This window comes from Panthera leo, chromosome F3 (genome assembly GCF_018350215.1).
Source record: "Panthera leo isolate Ple1 chromosome F3, P.leo_Ple1_pat1.1, whole genome shotgun sequence".
NCBI lineage: Eukaryota > Metazoa > Chordata > Mammalia > Carnivora > Felidae > Panthera > Panthera leo.
Genome location: NC_056696.1, coordinates 31102975 through 31120464, shown reverse-complemented (window position 1 = coordinate 31120464; position 17490 = coordinate 31102975). Strand labels below are relative to the sequence as shown.

Sequence of the window (17490 nt, the reverse complement as noted above, 5' to 3'; positions counted from 1 at the left end):
ATAGGAAATCAGGGCCCATGAAGATGTTCATGTACACACACACACACACACACACACACACACACACGCCAGTACCACAAGCCAAAGTGTGGCAGTGGCCTTGGGCAGTGTATAGAAAGAGGCATCACAGAGAAGGGAAGGTCTGAGCAGAGAGATGATGGAGAAAAAAAAAAAAGACTTGGGCATTTTGGGATCTTGGGAGATGTTTCTAGATGACAGACAAGTGCAGTGTGCCCAGGATGTAATGTGCTTAGGGGATGGGGAGGGGTGAAGTGTGGGGTGGGGGAGTGAGAGCGTGGTGGGAAATGAGGCTGGAAGGGGAGACGAGGCCAGAATGCTGCATAAACCCCTGAACCCCCTGATCTTCACTACTGCAGATGGAACCTGTAATGCAGAGGTGAGGGGGATATAGAGCTGGATTTTCCTGGAGAAGAGCACAAGACCCGAAAATGTGTTATAGAGGTGCATGTCTTCCCACACTCTCTAAGTGGGTGTCTTCTCACAGGTGTGCTGGGGTGCTGATACCCATCATCTTTGGGGCACCTGGACGACCTACCAGTTGGTTTTGACTGCCAATAGCCCCATCTGATACCCCGGAATGCCCTTCCAGTGTTGCCATTTTCTACATGTGCCATGGCCTGCAAAAGGCTGGGAAAGACCCTCCTCGATATGCACGTCACGTGCACACAGTGCGGTTGGCAGCAAAGAGCCACTGAGAAGCACCTTCCTTGGTGGGCTGGCCTGTTCCCCACAGTTCCAGTCGCTGCTGGCCACGTCACCCTGGTTTTCTTCTCCCACGGACATCGCCACAGGCCCAGCACCTTGCCATAATGCAATTTACACTGGTTTTGGAAAGTTTTTCATAAAAAAAAAAACGCTTTATGAAGCCAAATTCATTTTTGAAAGACTTATCCTTTGCTTTGAGAGTATGTCTTTCCTCCTGTTTTTAACATTTTAGTTTGAAGTATAACATATGTACCCAAAACCCCCACATAACTAGCACCAGTGATGAATCAGAACATCAACACAGGGGCTCCTGGGTGGCTCAGTTGGTTGAGCGTCCGACTTTAGCTCAGGGCATGATCCTGTGGTTCATGGGTTCGAGCCCCACAGTGGGCTCGTTGCTGACAGCTCAGAGCCTGGAGCCTGCTTCAGATTCTGTGTGTGTGTGTGTGTGTGTGTGTGTGTGTGTGTGTGTGTGTGTGTGTCTGCCCCTCCCCCGCTTGCTCGCGTGTGTGCTCTCTCTCTTTCAAAAATAAACAAACATTAAAAAAAAAAGAACCTCACCACAACTCTAGAAGCCCCCCTCATGTTCTCTTTCAGTCACTACCGCCAAAGGTAAACATTATCCTGACTTCTAACACCATAGATTCATTTTGCTTTGTTTTTCAACTTTATGCCAACGGAATCACACTGTATATATTCTTTGACTCTGGTTTCTTTCCCTCAGCCTCCTATTCGTGAGATTTGCCCAGGATTTTTTTTCTGGCAACAATTCATTCATTCTCATTGCCATACAGTATTTCATTGCAAAAATATTCTCCCATTTATTTATTCATTCAGCTGCTGGAGGGTGTTTGGGTTGTTTCCAATTTTTGACTATTAGGAATCGTGCTGCTATGAACATTTATATGCAGACCTTTGGGTAAAAATATACATAAAATTCTGTCAGGCGTATACTTCGAAATGGAATTGAATATATGCATATGTTCAGTTTTAGATGATATCCCAAAGTGACTGTGCCATTACACACGCCTGCCAGGAACGCGTGAGCCTTCTGGTTGTCACATCCTTGCCAACATTTGATGTTGCTCATCTCTTTCCTTTGAAAACCATTCTGGTGGGGTAAAGTGCCTTTTCTCCCTTTCTCACAAAAAATGCACTTTTTAAAAATAAGTTTATTTATTTTTGAGAGAGAGAGCACGTGCGTGCGCACACGCGGGGGAGAGGGGCAGAGAGAGAGGGAGAGAGAGGGAATCCCACTAACAGTGCAGAGCCTGAAGCAGGGCTCAAACTCATGAACCATGAGGTCATGGCCTGAGTTGAAACCAAGAGTCGGATGGTTAACTGACTGAGCCACCCTGGCGCCCCTAAAAACATACTTTTCAAAAACATATATGGCGACCATGGAAAATGGTAATTGTGTTATAATATCCTGAATAGGGAAAGTTAGAGGTTGGCTTTCAAGTTAGTTTTGAAATCTCATACATCTCTGAGATCTTAAGTGTTGTTCATACATTTTCAAGGGTTTCTCATTTCAAGGAAGCTTATGTTTTTATACGCCTCTCCTACCATCCCGTTCCAGCGACCTTTTGCTTTATAACAAACTACCCCCAAAAACTTTGTGACCCCCAAAAATGGTATCTCATACATTCTTCTACACCAGGAATTTGGACAAGGCTTACCTGGGAGCACTGGCTTCTGCTGCTCATGGTATCGAGTGAGGTGGTTCAGTAGTCTGGTCCGGAGAGTCAAGGAGAGCTCTATCCCTGTGTCTGGTGCCTTGAAGAAAATGGCCATAAGGTGGGATTATCAAGAGGCATGCTTCCATGGGGCCTTCTGGCATGATGGTCACAGGTAGTCAGACTGGCTTCCCTCAGAGCAAATATCCCAAGATCACCAAGGGGAAGCTGCTTCTGGCTGAGCCTCAGAAGTCACCCGGCATAACTGCTACCGCATTCTGCTGGTTACAAGCAAGTCATAAGAGCAACCCAGATTTAAAGGGAGAGCAATTACAGTCCACCTCTTCAGAGGGAAATGGCAAGATCACATTGTGAAAGGGCATGGGGGGTGGCAATATTGCTGTGGCCTTCTTTGGAAAATACAATTTGCCACCCCCCCCCCCATGCTAACAAAGCCCCCTGGCCAGGATGTACCTAAGGAGCCCTGAGGTCATTGCAGCCACCTCCATCTTTCATACTTTCCCTCTCCTTAACTCCCTCTCTTATGTTCTTACCTCTTTTCACTTTACTTTCTTACTCCCCTCTTTTCTTCCCCCTTTCAATGAACCAAACTCACAAGGAATCCCACTGGGCATTTCTTAGTCCTCTTCTCCCCATCCCTCCCTACATATCCCCAAGCTCTTTGACCCTCTGGTGATAGAATACTGGGACACCTGGAACCATACATCGCATGTCAGGCCCGGAAAGGTCTTGACTAACCCCAGATGTAGTTTACATATGAGGAAGTTGAGGCCTAGAGAGGACAGGGGCTTTCCCAAGGTCCTACTTCAAGTAAGTGGCAGAGTTCTGGTGAGCACAGCCCAAAACCTAGCCCACACTGGGTCCCAAAGAATACCAATCACTTTTCCTTCCATTTCTGACTTCCTGGAACTAGAACCATTTGTTTCTGTTTCACATTCATTGCCTCAACATTACAATCTCTTTTTGGCTTCTTGGTCAAGGACAGAAACCAGTCTGGCAGGCCTCTGTTCCCAGAGAGGCCTGTCCCAGTCCTGGCCCGGGTCCGGGCCTTCAGAGATGGGTGGGGGTCTTGTGGATAGAGCAAAGCGGGATTAGCTCAACCGGTCCCCCTCCAACCAACTGACTGCACCCAGACACAATTACTCCTTTCTGTTGCTGAAATCCAAGAATCCTCTAAACTTGAGTATCAACTAGCAACTGGTTTTGGACTTTTGTGCATATACAACAGGGATGGTGAATTTAACTTAAGCTGATGACGACAGAAGTCAGGCTAAGGATAAATCTGGAGTGACATAGGGCCAGGAGTCACAACTCTATGTCCAGGCTGAGAGACAGAGACTCTGTTACGTTACAACCTGTTTCGTCTGATAACTCCACTCGGGAGGAGGGGAGGGCCCAGAGGGTGAATCCCAGGCTGGGCCACCAGACATCGCACAGCATCAGGGGCTGAACTTGAAGGGAAAAGCAAGGGCTGGAGAAAATGGGGGTGGGGGGTGGCACATTGGGATCTCAGTAGTAAGGACGTGGAGAACAGCCTGCTAAGAAGCCTCTCCGAACTTTTTGTGATCTACCAGCTCAGTGCTTTAGGCCACAAGATAGCAGCTGTGTAAATCGGTGATAAGCTGAGACTGAGACTGAGGCATGCTGTCAGGGAAGTCACCTTGGGCCAAGAGGGAGTCCTGGAGGTGTCTGTGTGTGAGAGACAGAGGGGAGAAATGGCATATGTTGAGGACTCTGTTGACAGGAAAGGATCCACCGGTCACTCCTGCATCCAGGCGCAGTGTGGCCTTCTATCCTTCCCTACGCCCCTTCCTTCCCTCCCTTCCAGCAGCCTTCTGCAGCTCTGACTGACAGGAGGCCCAGGACAGGGAGAGATATCACTAATGACGCTTAGTCCTTCCTTGCCCACAGAGGCCATGCCCAAAGACCCTCCCCAGAATCCCTTTGCTGGGAGTGGTCCAGATAAGTCGTGCAGGGTTCCCTGCCTTTCTTCCTGGTAGGGTCCCTCCTTCCAGCTCTTGTGCCTGCCAAACGAAAGAGCAATTTCTTTTCCCTTCATACTCCCCTCCTGGAAAGAGAGGAAAAAAAGGAAACCACATCACTACCCGTGTCATTTCCCAGCCTGTGGTTGGCCAGAGCCGGCGCCTGGCCCTCGTCCACACGGCCTGCTGCTGTGGCTGTATCCACTTGAGCTGAAAGTGTATGAGCAGCTGCCACACTGGGCACGAAGCCAAGAAACGGGGAGCCCACCCCGTGTCTCCTTCCAAGTTCTGCAGTCTGTTCCTTGCATCTTATGGGGCTGCCACGTATAATGACAGTAGTATCTATTGAGTGCTTCCTCTCTGGCAGCCGCTGTTCTAAAAACTCTACAGGGGCTGTTGTGTTTAGTTCTTTTCCCACAGCTCTATGAAGTCGGCATTATTATTCCCATTTTACAGATGAAGGAATTGAGGCACAGACAAGTTCAAATAACTTACCCAAGGCCTCCGGTGGTGGAGCCAGGATTAAATCCCAAGACGTCTCACACTGGGGCTCACCCCCCAGGCCCCAGGGTGGGCTGACTCTGTGAAGTACGTGGCCTTAGAAGGTATCTGCCCCTGCACCCTGGTGAATGGCCAGCCTTTAGCCAGCAGGCAGTCAACAAACTCCATGGCTTAGAATACTGGGCTCCATATCAGGCACCACCCTCTCCCCCTGGCCCTGGGGGCCCCTCCATCTCCCTCCACTCCTTGCCTCTCACTCAGGCCCAGGGTGTCTTGGCCACTGGAGGAATGAGGTGCATATGTGGGCAGAGTGGCTTGTTCCTTCTAGTTCCACACTGCCGACATCTGTCTTACCTGGGACCGCTAAAAAATCTGTCATAGGCACTTTCAGGCTGTGACACCTCAGACCATCCCTGGACAGACCCAAGGGATGACTTTCCAGGCCCAGCAAGAAACCCTTGTCTAAGAGAAAGGAAAGGAATGGGCTCCAGAAAATCTGCCCCGCCACTCCCCCACTAACTGTGACCACTAACTTCCTAGATAACAGATGATCACTCTCCAATCTAACTAGCCACACAGAGCTTCCCCACCCATTCCTGCTCCCTCTCCCCTCTTTCCTTTTCCTACCCCAAGGCTCCCCTCCCTGGTCTGTCTCCATGTCCAGTGAGGCTCTCTGTCATCCCTCCTTCCATCCCGCCTCTGACTTCACTGCTTCCTTCTGATTTTTACTCGGATCTGAGGATCCCTCCTCACCCACTCCTGTCCCACCAAAACTAACCCCCAAAGCTTGCTTCATGACTCAAATCCCCTCTGCTAGGCTCTACCACATTGAGGGTGAAGGTTCAGGGTCTGGAAAACAGAGGCCCCCTGAGAGTTCTCAGTGGACCCAGAGTGAGGATCTACAGGTCAAGTGGATGACAAAACCTCTTGCCTACAAGTCAGGGCCACCACTCTTGCTCTCTCTGAGGCCGAGGCTGCCTCTCTCTGCCACCTCTGTGGGGCACAAAAGCTGGAGCCCATTTGCATTAATTCTCTGAGTTGCTTTGACTCAGAGTCCGGGACTCAGAAGCATGCTAATTTTATGCAAACGAATGCAAATGAATATAGAAAACTAGGCGACCCTGAATTTACTGGAAATCAGAGGCTCCGCTGACGGGAAGACTTACAGAAATTTTGGAATCTACTTCCCAAGAGAAATGTAAAAATAGTGTGGCCTCCAGTTAGGGGTTGGGGAGGGACATAGCTGGAAGGCATTCAGAGAAAGGAACACAGTCTGGGTTTCCTAGTCGTTTCTAAGTGACCCAGCAAAAGTCAGAGGAAGGAAAAGCATCTGGCCACCAAACCTTCCCCCTTTCTCCTCTCTTGGAGCTGAGCTTGGCGTTCAGCTCCTCGCCCTGCCGCAACCACCCTACAGTGTACGTCTTGGAGAGCAGAGAACACAGGACATTAAGGCATCTTTGGAAACAGGCATTTTGTTTATATCCCGCTTCCCATGACAACCTCCCACTATTATCTTCTCCCCTTACATCTCCTACATTGACCTTCTTCTGCTTGTTCCTCGTTGGATCTGACTGGTGAACTGAACAGAATGTTCTGGAACCTGACCTGGAGGGTTAGGAGTCTGGATATTCATATAAAGAAGACCTCAGAGGATATCTCTTGGATAGGTCAACCCAGGCACAAAGGCTTAGGCACCTCATTTCCAGGAGGAGAGAGAAAAGGACCACTCTGAGAAAGAACAGGGGAGAGGAAGTGGCCCCAGAAGCAACAGTCCATTCTTCTGACCCTAAACTGAGATGTTCTGAATAACTTCAAAAGGCAGACACTGCCCTTTTCTTAAAGATTTCAAAAGAAGGAAAGAATTTTCCAAAATACTTCCAACAGTCTACTCATTCTCATCAGAATGTTTTTACCTATATTAACATAAATGTCTGATGCTACTATGGAAGTACCTTTTTTTCTGGTTATTTTCCTCCAAATAAATAGCTCCTAGATATTAAGGTAATACTCCAGCAAACCCTTAACACACACCATGAAAAGACCTGAAGACAACTTCCCCAAGATTTAGTGACCACTCACCAATTCCTGGCGAGGAAATCATTCAGACTAAGCCCTTCACCCCCAGGTGAAAAGGAGCAGTGAGTATTCATCCATGTTCTCTTAACTAGGTAGAAAGCTTACTGAGGCCCAACTGCCAACCAGTTAGTGTTTGGGGTTACCCAGAGGAAGAGAAAAGTGCTGATTTGTACACTTAAAAGAGAAGGGCATACTTGTATATCAAGCATGCTATGTATATCATACCCTTCAAGTCTTATAACAGCCCCACTAGATACAGAACATTCCCATTGTACAGGTGAGGAGATTAAGGCTAAGAGAATTGAAGTCATTTACCCAAGATCACACACCTGTGGCAGAATAATATCCATCGTCTCCTTTTCTTTCTAAGCACATGTTCACCTACATTTCCCAGCCCTCTTGCTGTTAAAGACTGGCCAAGTGACTGAGTTCTGGCCAATGAAATGGGGACAGAGATGATTTTTTGCCACTTCCAGGCCTGGCCCATAAAAATCTGGCAGATGGTCCTTCATCCCCTTTCCTGTCACTATCTGGATGGCCCAGGCACCACAAAGCCACATGATTAAGATGGGAGGAGCTTGGTCCCTGAACGACTCAGTGGAGCAGAGCACCCTTCACCCTGCCCTCTGCCACCTGCACTGGACTCCGACTTGGATGAGTAAATCTTCACTGTTTGAAGCTACTGAGATTTTAGCCTATCGGGACTAACTACCTGGTGAAGGCAAGATCCGAAACCAAGTCCGCCAGACTCCAAAGACCATTCTTTCTCGTTAAGCCTTCTTGCTACACAATACAGCAGAAATATAAAGGTTGAACTATAAAATATTATCTAATCTCACAGTTCACTTCTTCCCCATCCATGCTTCTCCTACAACCAAAATCTAGAATCCTAAAGATTTTAGAAGAAATTTAAAGATTTAGAACAAAATGAAGGAAGCAATCAACAAATATTGATTGACTGCATACTACCTGCTGAGCAAGGAGAAACCCTTTTATCGTTCATGCCAAGAAGGGTCTTCCCCACCTTCACCTGAGGCTCCATTCCATGGGTGTGGGGGCTATGAATTTGGAGGACATTAAGTACAGTACAGCCATGGCCATCATCAAAGCATGCAAAAGCCATCATGATTTGCCACTCACCACTGCATCCCATCATCCCTATGACAAGTCAAAGAGAGTTGAGTCCACATCATACAAGCACAACACTCTGATCACGGCAAGAAGAAACATATGTAATCAGTCAACCTTTCCTCCACAGGCAGTTAGTCTATTAAATATAAGTTAAGACTGACCAGTAGTTTGGGCATGATAGAATCGGCACAATCTGATTCTTAAAAGAGAAGGAGACAAAGGATTATTGACGAGAAGGATTATTGGCAATGAAGGAGTAAAAGGTTTTTAAATTTTCTATTGAGATAGGAAATCCTGCAAGTATAATTTGTGGGGGCTAGAAGACCTCCCCTGCTACCCACATCTGACATTTCCCTCTCTACATTCTCTACATTCAAGGATTTGTCCTCGGTCTTAACACACTCTGTCTCTCTCCCTTAAAATGATGATCTCTCTAGAGAGAGATCTTATTAGTCTTATTAGTCAACTATATCTCCTTGTAATGCAGGACTTGGTGGGAACCGATATTTATTGAGCCCTTAATATATGCCCATTATAGTTCCAGGATCTTAAAAATCATGAGTACCTCCTATATAACACGGGCATGATGCCTGCAGCAGTGAACCAGGGAATAGCAGGTACCTGCCTATGACCAGTCATTCCTGGCACAGCTGTGCTAGCCACCAGCATTCACATGGCCCAACACTCCTGGGACACCTGGAGTATGTGACAACCTGTGTCCCACCAACAAGCACTGACAGACCTCAGAATCCTGCTGCCTGCTCAGCCCACCAGGGCTTCATCCACCCAGGATTGCCCCAACTCACTTAGGGCCCCAGCATCAGGCCTCCACTAGCTGCTTGAGAGGCTTGAAGTCATGACCTCTGCCCTGTGCTCTCCCAGATGGGATAGGGTGGAGATGGAGGGTAGGTTGGCAGGCAGGTATGGTCCTTTTCTTTTTATCAACATGATTCTTATTGTTGATTCTCCCCTGGCTTAATGAGTTGTTTGGGGAGAATCTGATTTTATATTTGGGAAGAAGAAGAACAACGATTTTCAATCTGAAAAAATTTAAAATACATTACTTTACTCAAGTTTCGTATTTTACAGATGGGTAAATTGAGACTCAGAGAAGCTTTGTAATGGTCCCTGGCCACAGTGGCAGAAGTTAAGTTTGAGCTCAACTTTGTCTTTGATTCCGAAGTCCTTGCTCATAGCACTACGCCAGTGTTTCTTAAACTGGGCTGATCTTCGGAATCACCAAGGGAATAGTTAAAAATACACATTCGTGGTCCTAAAATACAGATTCCTGAATCACTCTCCAGGGGCAGGGCTCAGCAATCTGTGTTTCCACACACCCCAGGTGCAGCTGAAGATGAGCCAAACTGGAGATACACTCCACTGTACCTTGCAGTGGGAAAGAACAGAGGGCAAGTTGAGTGGGTACACCAAGGAAATGAGGGGAGAAGAGAATGGAAGGGTCTTCTGTGCTGTTGCCCAGGGCTGACCCTGCCCAAACACTGGTGCCTGCCACTTAGTAGTTGAGGTCCTAACATAGGACCTGGAGGACAATTAATGACATCAAGGAAAGGCCTTTCCAGTCAGCTGTTTTCCTTACATCTCTACTGTGGAAAGAGGATATCATGCCTGTGGAATTCAGCTGCAAAGAGTCATCTCCAGATCTATTTTTTAAAGTCTCCAGAAACGAAGAAAGAAAAGCCTGTAAAGGTTTGGAATGTGCTCATCATTTTCCTGATTCAGGAAAACTGCTTTGATTTAGTGCTCGTTTCTTGCAAGCCTGTACTCACAGACAAATTGGCTGAGCGTGAGGTTTGTGGGCAATGGGGGAGTTTCAGCTGAAGGAGACTGAGTCACAGAGGACTCCAGATGGCAGGAGGGAGGGCTCTCCATCTCCCCCTTCTCTGAATCCTCCTTGTCTGTGCCCAGGGTCCAGAGCTTCCTCAGGCCTGGTGATCTGAGCACCTCCCCCAGAGCTCCTGATAAGAGACTTTGTGATGGTCCCTCAGGAGGCTTATATTTAATGGACCTGATAATCTGAGGGAAGAAGTTGTTTTAAAGAGGATTAAAATTGGGCTCTCTGCTCCTCTCTGTTCGACAGACAGCTGCATCTTCTGGTGCAGTGCCAGCCATGTTCCCAAGACACGATGGTGAAGGTCAGAGTAAATGGATTTAGCCATATTGGGCACCTGGTCACAAGGGCTGCTTTTAACTCTGGCAAAGTGGATATTGTCACCATCAGTGACTTCTTAATAGACCTCAGTTACATGGTCTTCATGTTCCAGTACGATTCCAGCCGCTGCAATTTCAATAGCACAGTCAAGGCTGAGAACAGGAAACTTGTCATCAATAGAAAGCCCATACACTTCTTCCAAGAATGAAATCCCACCAACATCAAATGGGGTGACGCTGGTGCTGAAGATGTTGTGTAATCCACTGGGGTCTTTACCTCCACGAAGAAGGCTGGGGCTCGCTTGAAGGGTGAGGCCAAGAGGGTCATCATCTCTGCCCCTTCTGCTGATGCCCCCATGTTTGTGATGGGTGTGAACCAGAGAGGTATGACAACTCACTCAAGATTTTCAGCAACGCCTCCTGCACCACCAATTGCTTGGCCCATCTGGCCAAGGTCATCCATGACAACTTTGGCATTGTGGAGGGACTCATGACCACAGTCCATGCCATCACTGCTACCCAAAAGACCACAGATGGCCCTTCTGGGAAACCGTGTGATGGCTGAGGGACTGCCCAGAACATCATCTCTGCTTCTACTGGTGCTGCCAATGCTGTAGGCAAGGTCATCCCTGAGTTGGTTGAATGGGAAGATCATGGAATGGCTTTCAGTGTCCCCAACCCCAATGTTGTGGATCTGACCTGCCACCTGGAGAAAGCTGCCAAATACAGTCACATCTAGAAGGTGGTGACACAGGCATCAGAGGACCCCCTCAAGGGCATCCTGGGGCACACCGAGGACCAGGTTGTCTCCTGCGACTTTAACGGTGGCACTGACTCTTCCACCTCTGATACTGGGGCTGGCATTCCCCTCAATGACCACTTTTTCAAGCTTGTTTCTTGGTATGATGGTGAATTTGGCTCTAGCAACTGAGTGGTGGCCCTGATGGTCTACATGGCCTCTAAGGAGTAAGAGCCCCCTGGACCACCAGCCCCAGTAAAAGCAATAGATGAGAAAGGTGCTCAGCTGCTGGGGAGTCCTTGCCCCAGTTCATCCCCAAACACAATGAGAATCTCCTAACCTCTATACAGTTTCCATCCCAGACTCCCCTGAAGAAGGAGGGGGAGCTGGGGAGCCGTACCTTATCATGTACCATCAATAAAGTATACTGTACCCAACAAGAACAACAGCAACAGTTGATTAAAATTGCATAGTGATTGGATTTGAATATTCGAGTTGAGAGTTTAACTGATAAGAGAATGTTTCTTTTTAGATAATTGCAATAATGACTGTTGTTGAGTTTCTTTGCCCATGTTGAGTGTGCACCGAGGGGAAGGGTTGAAGTATTTGAAAAGTCTAAATTGTAGTGGATGCAGGAAAAGACGTTTGATATTCTTTACGCGATGACCTCCTTTACTAAGTGTAAGGATAAATCCTACCCTGAAGCCTCCAGCAAAGAGGTCACTTAGTACCAATTAAAATCCAGTCCATCACCTACCTCAACAGATCCTGTGGCTTTGCCCTCTCCAGATCCAGGAGCAGCCTGCCAGGGGCTCTCAGTGCTCACTGGTGTGGCATCAGGATTCAATTTCACCGCAATGCACATTGCAGGAGGTCAGCCCTGGCTGGGGGCATTGAGCACGTACATGCGTTTATGCTGTGTGTGTGTGTGTGTGTGTGTGTGTGTGTGTGTGTGTACACACACGCGCGCATGTGTGCACATGCACATCACTGGCTGGGAGCTCTCTTGCCCCAACCTTCCATCCATCCCAGACCTGGAATCTTGTGTTCAGGGATGTTGAGACTGATGCTGTGTGAGCTTGTGTTTGACTCATTTTATTTTTTTTATTTTTTAAGCAAGCTTCATGCCCAGCACAGAGCCCAACATGGGGCTTGAACTCACAACCCCGAGATCAAGACCTGAGCTGAGATCAAGAGCAGGACGCTTCACGGCCTGAGCCACCCAAGTGCAACTGGAGGTCATGCGGATGACCAGAAGTTGTGCCTCAATATAACAGAACCAAGACCACTTGCTTCTCTCTGTCTAGCCAATTCAACCAGATGTAATTGGTGCCCCTACGGAGCCTCTGCTCCCATCACTACCCTCTCTTGGTGGCCCGTCAGAGAAGACCCTGGCGGAGAAGCAGCTCCCGTACCTTATCATGTACCATCAATAAAGTATACTGTACCCAACAAGAACGACAGCAACAGTTGACTAACCACACGGCTCCCCAGCCCAGCTTCCTCACCGATACTGTTCCTTTCCAATGTCTGCTGTTTGTTTTTAACCATATCTATTTCCCTGAAGGTGTGAATAGCTAACCGCACTGCAAAGTTGGCTGACATAAACAGGTGTCAGTGTTACAATGAAATTAAACTTACCCCACGGTCAAAAAGACTTGCAAAATGATATGAAACATCTAGGTATTACTTTGCCTCCTGGTAATTAATCCTGGTGGACATAAACAAGCCCAACCCTGCCTTCCCATGTACTGCATCTCCCAAACTGCAGGCTTGATAGAGGCTTTTCCAATTCTTAGATATTAGCTGGGCTGTCTGGCTTTGCGTTGGCTGGACACCATCCCACACTTTCTTTCCTATTGAAGGAGAATCTCCCAGTGTATAAGGTCTTGGTAGGTGGCTACGCTGGAGACCAAAAAGGCCAGGTGCCCCTCTACGCACCCAGGTGTCCGTGTCATCGGCCCGATTCAGTACAACATGCCCCAAGACTTCAATGTTGAACGAGTGGCACAAAGTGCAGAGGCACTAGAATTCTTTCACAGTGATGAGGGGTCCAGAGCAGGCCGGCTAAAAAGCATTTATTGTGCTTCCTGCTTCTTTCTGCAGACTCACCCTGTACCTCTTTCCGATAAATTCCCTTTCTGGTTGTAACAACCAGATGCTGTTTCTGATTCTTGCTCCTAAAATCATTCCCCCGGTTGCGGCAGGCACTATCGGTAGCCCAGCCAACAGGTGCTCCACCCCTTTCTTGCTAATAGAACCCCAAGGTTTCATTTGCTCATATATCCACCTGTTCCAAGGGGATGGATCATGACTAGTCAATCCCATCCTCCCGTCCAGTGATTGGTCTAGACCTATGACCCAGTTCTGGCCAAAGAGACCCAAGAGGAAGCTGCTAGATGGAAGCTTCTGGGAAAGATTTCCCTGCTGGAAAGGCTGTGCCCCTCCCCCATTTCTTCCTGCTTGAGAAGGAAAGCTTGGAGCCCCTGTAGCCATCTGGCCACCATGAGGGGACATAGCAGAAGCCCCAAAGAAGGCATGGAAAGAGAAGATGGAAAGAGCCTGAGCCCTTCATGACCTCCTGGAGACACCACACCAATCCCAGAACCACCTTCCTGTATTCTGTGGATTTGCTAATGAGTCAGCCCCTGTCATTTAGTTCTTTATTCCAAGTATTGTGTTATTTGCAACTGAAACATTTACACATACTGATTCACTGAATCTCACTGTTTTCCCAAATAATTAATCACACATCGTTGGAGCTAGAAGAGACCTGGGAGATCAGCTAGCTTCGAGTCACTTTTTAATAGAAGATGCTGAAGCAGAAGTGGAGGCAGAACCAGAAGAAGAACATGGGCCTCCTTAGTCCTACCCCCATGGCGATTCCCCAACACCCTGAAGACTGAGCACCTAAGTCAGGGGCACTGGCCGACACCCACGGGGACAGATCCTGAATCCTGGCATCTGAGAGTTGTGGGCGAAGGGGCAAAAAAGAAGGGCAGATGGGCTGGGCTTGGACAGGTCTGTGGCCAGAGACACCTGGGACATCAGAGCCTGAGGAAGGGCGAGATGTGTTTCCAGCTCTTTCTGTCAGGGCTCACGCGTGCGCGCGCGCACACACACACGTACACACTTTCGCCCTGGGTTCCACTTCCCAGCCTCTTGAGCCTCTGGAATCTCCTGTTTCCTCACTGGCCTGGCAGCAGGGTTCTCTTTTTGTGGTTTTGGTTGGTCTCATACCCTGTATCTTGGTCTACTTCACAATTTTTCTTGCCACTGTGTTTGGACCAAAGTCAGCTTGAAGAGAGGCTAGAAATTAACTCTTGTACTCTGCCAATCTGCAAAAGAGTGAACCAGACCTAGTGGGGACATTGGTCATAGAAAGCCACCAGCTGGCAGAGATGCCATTGTGCTGTGATCTCTTCAGAGGCTTCAGGAAGAACACCCCCACCCCCCCGCCGTCCCGCAGCTGCCACCCCAAATCACGCTTCCTTTGCCTGGGAAAGCAGTGCTAAAGTTCCACCATTAGAGCTACAGTGTAAATGTTCCTGGGAGACGCATCAAGGTGGATGTGACCCTTTCAAGAGGGTAGACATTGAGAGGGATGAAAGTGGTATGATGGTTAATTCCATGTGTCAACCTGACGGGACTGCCCAGTGCCCAGATAGTTGGTCAGACATTGTTCTAGGTGTTTTGGGATGAGATGGACATTTAAATCGGTGGACTCTGAGTACGATTGGCTGACCTCATCCAATCGTTGAAGTCCTAAATGGAATAAAAAGACCAGCCTCTCCTGAGCGAGAGAGAATTCTCCAGCCAACTGCCTTCAGTCTTCATCTGCAGTATTGGCTCTTCCTGGTTCTACCACAGACAGTCTTTGGACAGGAGCATGTGTATAGATTATAGATCATAGATTATAGATACACCTTCTATTAAATCCATTCCTCTGGAGACCTTGACGAATATAAGTGGACCAGGTTTATTGGTGGGTCGAGGGCAGCAACGAAAGATTCCTTTTGTTATGCAGGATAGTCTCTGCGAGTCTGTCCTGCTCGCAGGGCACACACAGGGGAGCAGGAGGGCAGTGGGGACAGTTGCATCCTTCCAAGGAAAAAAGTTGGGGGAGGGAGAGGGCAGGGAGGAGGGTGGGAGGTATGTCAGGCCATAGTGGAGGACCACAGCCATCAGGGTGAGGAGTGGACAGTCACCTATAGTAGTGGCCAAGGAGTCCCTAGAGGTTCTTGAGGAGGAGAGTCGCATAATCCAAACACTAAATCTGATGGCTGCGGGAGGGATTGAATGAGGGGACTCAGGTCAGGGAGTCCCAGGGAAGACCCGTGAAGGGCTGAGCCTGGGCATGGGGGCGATGGTAGACCGATCATGAGGAAGGAACAAAGTAGAATCCAAGTGGCCAAGTTCCCAAGGACACGATGGAGGGATGCTGACTCCATGGAAGGAAACTAAAAAGTGAGGCCAGCGAGCTGGTTTGTAGGGAAGAACTACCGAGTACAAGGTGCTTGCAGGCCATCCAAGTGGAAATATTATTGCCATTATTATTGGCCAACATACACTGAGAACGTACTGTCTACCAGGCAACATGTTAAGCCCTTCACATTCATTATCTCATTTATTCCTCACAGCCTCCCAATGGGAAATGTTATTATTATCCCCATTTTACAGATGAGAAAACTAACTCTCTGAGAAGTTAAGCCCTGGCCAAGTTCCCACAGCTAATAAGAACCCAGGTTTCTTACGCCAAAACTTCTAACCACCTCTAAGCTCTGGCACTTGGGCAAGAGGCCTGAAGGTGGTCCATGGCCACAGAGACGACAAGAGGGGTCTTAGGAATATCTGGCACCTCCAAGGAAAGTTGGAGGAGGAAATGGACAGGAGAACTAATCTTTATTTAATACCCGTAGACAAGTCACTTAACTATCACCCTGTGTCACTTAGCCTTTAATCAGACCTCAAAGAGCCAATTTCCCCACTTAGCAGGATTGGTGTGGGGTCTGGGGTCGGTGGTGATATCCCACTGACAGCTCACTAGCCACAGTGCAGAGTCACCGTCACCTGAGCACGAAGGAGGCTCCTTCCACTCTCCAACTGAAATCCCCAGATTCTCTCTCTCTCTCTCTTTTCTCATCAGGAGTTCTTTTCTAGTTGTGAGTCAGGGACAAAACTTTGAAGCAAAATCTGGATAGCAGATGCAGAGGTGGGGAGCAGGTTTGAGGGTCGTTGTAGTTTTCAGTGATTCCTCGGGGCTTCAGAGATAGTCTGGGAGGGGGAGGCTTTGAGGAGACAAGAGAGCAGAGGTGACGGCCAGAGAAGAAGGGGAGACAGAGACAGAGAAATGGGGAAGGAAGACTCGAGGCAGCTGGGGCCACAGAAGCGTTTGCCCTCTCTCCACCCTCCCTCTTATCCATCAACGTCCCCACCCTGGGCTTCTGGACTCCCTTTTCATCTTCTAAAAGAAAAGAAACTTAAGAAAACACTGGAACTGGAACCAAACTGACCCCTTTTCCCTTAAAGCCCGTCCCATAGCCGCGTCCCCCAGGCATAACCTTCAATGCCTCTTCCTTTCTCATCCACATCTCTGCAGGAGTCCAGAGCAGACCAGTTAGCCTCAGAAACTCCTCCATCAGGCCTTCCCTGTGACCCCATGAGAAAAGGGGTGAATCCCGGGCACCTGAAGGAAAGCTCCTACTTGCCTACCTTCACCCTCATTCATGGCCCGGCGAGGAGAAGCGGGGACGAATGGGAGGTAACCCACCTCAGTCCTTCCCGAGTGGAGTCCGTCTTCATCACCCAGGCCTGTGTTCCCAGGGCCCAGCACACTCGGGGTTTCTGACAAGGATTTGTGGGACAGATGAACGAACAAACAAACATGAAATGGAAGGTGCCAAGGGCAGAGGCTGCCGGATGGAGGAGCCTCCAGTCTCCCTGGCTGGCACAGCAGTGAGTCACATGGCTCTCCACACCTCCAAGGCAAAGCCCTGAAAACCATTACCAAGCCACCTGCTCTGACTCCAGCCCAGCTTTCGTGCCCCGGCTGCAGGGTTCACACACCGGGTGCCCGTCCCTTGGACCAGCGGCCTCGCCTCCGGTACCCAACACCCCCAGTCAGATCCAGTCTCAGACCTTCTGCTTTAGTCCTATTTGGGCGAGGCTGTGGGGTAGAAGCTCCCAGCAGGCAGGGACTTGGGCTCACCGCCTGTGTACCCCCAGGGACAGGCTGACCGTAGGGACGGGGATGGATGTCAAAGGGGAAGAATGGCTCATTAGGTGCCAGCATCTTGAACACACAGCTGGCATTCAGGCCACACAGCAATTCTGGGAGGCAGGTCATCCTCAGCCCGTTTTTGCAGAAAAGGAAATAAGCACAGGCAAAGAAATTGAGAGATTTTTTAAAGCCTGCCTAGCTGTTTTGGCAGCAGAAACCTGGGGTTTGTTCAAACCAGCTCTTTTGTTC

The 17490-nt window shown here is 48.8% G+C and overlaps 1 pseudogene; it reads left to right on the top strand.

Moving 5' to 3' along the window:
• Window positions 1–10194: 10194 nt before the first annotated feature.
• On the top strand, window positions 10195–11309 carry LOC122212266 (annotated as a pseudogene).
• Window positions 11310–17490: the final 6181 nt, after the last annotated feature.